A 3,016-nucleotide genomic window follows, 5' to 3' on the forward strand; every position below is an offset into this window, starting at 1 on the left:
CCGGGGCAGCTGCCCGGGACGGCGGGGCTGTGCGGGAAGGAGCCGGGGTGATGGAGCTGCCCGCGTCGCCGCCCCGCGAGAGGTAAGGAGCTTACAGCGGGGAGAGAAGAGCTAAGAAGTACCCCGCGGGGCTCGAGCCAAAGTCCATTAAGTCGACATGTGGGTCCCTATTAACTGCAATAGGCTTTTGCGTGCGGGCGCTCAGCGGGCTTTACCCGCGCTCTAATGCCACGCGGGGATTATGCCAAAGCCTTGCCCTTCTCACTCCTGTTAATTAGTAACACAAAGTGGAATTAGCGAGCTGAACGGTGGAGAGGTGTGGAGAGGACCCGCGGCGCACGCTCCCCGAGCGCCTGGCACATCGCCCCGAAGGACCCCCTGGGGAACACGGCCCCGAGACGTCCCGGCCCCACCGCGGGGCGGCTGCCTGCGTGGCCTTCTTGGGTGTCGTAATCAGCTTCTCTCCGAGTAAATCAGATTTCTGCAGCTGCTCTGGGGCCGGGAGGGAGCAGGGGGTGTCTGGGTCTGCCAGAACCCGTGTCTCCCCTCGAGGACCCTCCAGCGGCCGCTGCTGGGTGCCACCATTAGGTGTTGGTTTCCATGGCATTCCCTTTCTCTTTTATCCCCCTTGGCATTTTACACCAGGTCTGAGAGCCTGGAGACACAGCGTATGTGGGGAACAGACGCTCCGAGGAGCATCGTGTCCCTCTGCAAGGCCCGGCTTTGCTCCCTGCTCGGCAAACCTGAAGCCCACTATGCCAAAAGCTGCGGCACCAGACGGCTGTCCTCTCCAAACCCGTTTGCAGAGCATCGCCCAAACCTCCCCGTTGCTGTTAAATGTCTGTGTAAAGAGGGAGACCGTTCTGTAGCACGGGAGGGAGAGAAAGGAAAAGACTGGAGTTACTGCCCAGGGGGTGGAGAGGTCTGCGGGCGCTCACCCGCAGCTGGGGAAGGGAGGGGGCCCGGGGGACACCCCAGAAGCCACAGGCAAACCCCAGTCCGTTAGCCAAGGTCGGCATCTTTAAGGAAAGATTTACAATGAGCAAAGGAGGAAGCTGAAGCACAGCAGATAAATGGCCGGGGTGGTTTTCTCTACCACCTCCTCCAGCTGATGCTGACCAAAAGCCCCCTGCAGGGTGGAGGGATGAGGAAGGATGCCCGATGATCGCAGAACTGCTGTGGTGAGCACTGACTGCCCGTGAGTAGTTTCCCAAGTGGTTTTGCATCACCCTCGATTCATAGAATCATAGAACAGTTTGGGTTGGAAGGGACCTTGAAGATCATCCAGTCCCTCCCCCTGCCCTGGGCGGGGCCACCTCCCCCCAGCCCAGGTTGCTCCAAGCCCCGTCCAACCTGGCCTTGAACACCTCCAGGGATGGGGCAGCCACAGCTTCTCGGGGCAACCTGCCCCAGGGGCTCACCGCCCGCACAGGGAGACAGTTCTTCCTCGCCTGGCGTGGCGAGACTCGCGTGCAACGCTAGGCTCTGACGCTGCTCATCACCTTTAATTTGCACTGAGGGGTTGCTAAATCCAGAAACAAAGGCTGCCTGCTAATTAGTTTATTCTCTAAAGCAGCCTTTCAGGAGCAACTAAATCATCCTGGAAACGCTTCCTCCTCCCGGGGCTGCAGAGGGATGTCATTACTTTGTCAGGTCAGCTAATGGAGCTGGAAAAAACAAGTGTGCATGCACACTCCCTCCTTCACATCTCCTGGAGACTGCGGAGATCAAAGCCTGGGTGACAGCACGGGTGTCCCGGGCTGAAAGCGGCCGCCAAGATCAGCCCCCCTTCCCCCGCTCTTTCATTTTGAAATAGGCGGCAAAGGCTCCCGCGGGGTGATGGCCCGGACGGGGCAGGGACCTGCGCTGCCGCCCTGCGTCCCCCCGTGATGCTACACGGAGCTCCCCCCGTGAGCGGTTTTAAGAGCAGACTTGCTGGGACATCGCATCAGTTCCCAGCGCTGCTGGGGATTGTGCAGGGAAGTGCGGGAAGATTTCGAAAGGCTGTGGGCGAATGGCGCATTGGAACGAATGCCGCACGTGAAATATAGGGCTGCGCGACTTTTACTTCTTTATTGGTTTTCTTCTCACTTTCTCTTTTTTCTCTCCCCTACTCACTCTGTCCCCTCACGTCCCCGGGGCCACGCTGGGCAGCTGCAGGAAAGCGCGACCTCACAGAGCAGGCGGGAACCAATGCTTTAGGAAGTTTTGGGTTTGTTGGGGTTTTTTTGTTTTGTTTTTTGAAATTTGGAGAACGTTGCGCACAAAACAAATGTTTTACCCCAAAAGTCTTCCTTTTCAAAACGCCAGCGTGTGGCTACCTGCCACGTCAGAACTGAGTTTCAAACTGCTCCCAGACCTCTGCTAACTCCCCGCGACTCCCCCAGTCACTACAGAACGGTCTCGCTGGAATCTCCTCATCCTCCCAGCGAAGGCCGGGGGCGGCAGAGTAACTGCGGGTCTTGGCCCTCCTAACTTCACCCGGCACTGTTGCACAGTGTGCGGTGCCGCTGCCATTGCACAGAGTGACGATGCTCCAAGTGCACCGCGAGGCTGCGAGCTGCTCGGCCCCTCGTGCATCCCCAGGTGGGAATCCCGAATCCTGGCGGTGCCGGACCAGCAGAGGAGCTGTGATGTTTTCCCTCCGTGCAGCATCCGGTTGTCCTCTGGGAAGTGAAAGCTTGTCCTTGTTCTGACTCCGGTGCTCGGGAGCTCTCAGGGGCACCCCCGGAGCTCTGCTGCAGCTCCCCAAAGGTGTTCAGCTGCCGAGGGCGGGTTGCGAAAGCGCGCGGGGGCCCAGACCTGCCTGCGCATACCTTTGCATTAAAGTCTGTTTGCCTTGTGACACCGCCTAAAGCTTTGGTGCGGGCAGGGAGACGTTTCGTGCCGGCATGCACCCAGCGTGCCCCCTCAGGGCCTCCTGTGGTGTCACCAGAGGGAGAAGCTGCTCAGCTGTCCCCATGGGGCTGCGTCTGGGCCGCGGGCGAGCTGGGGAAGGCGCTGGCTGGGGGGCTAC

Source organism: Charadrius vociferus, unplaced genomic scaffold (genome assembly GCF_000708025.1).
Source record: "Charadrius vociferus isolate BGI_N301 unplaced genomic scaffold, ASM70802v2 scaffold623, whole genome shotgun sequence".
Lineage (NCBI taxonomy): Eukaryota > Metazoa > Chordata > Aves > Charadriiformes > Charadriidae > Charadrius > Charadrius vociferus.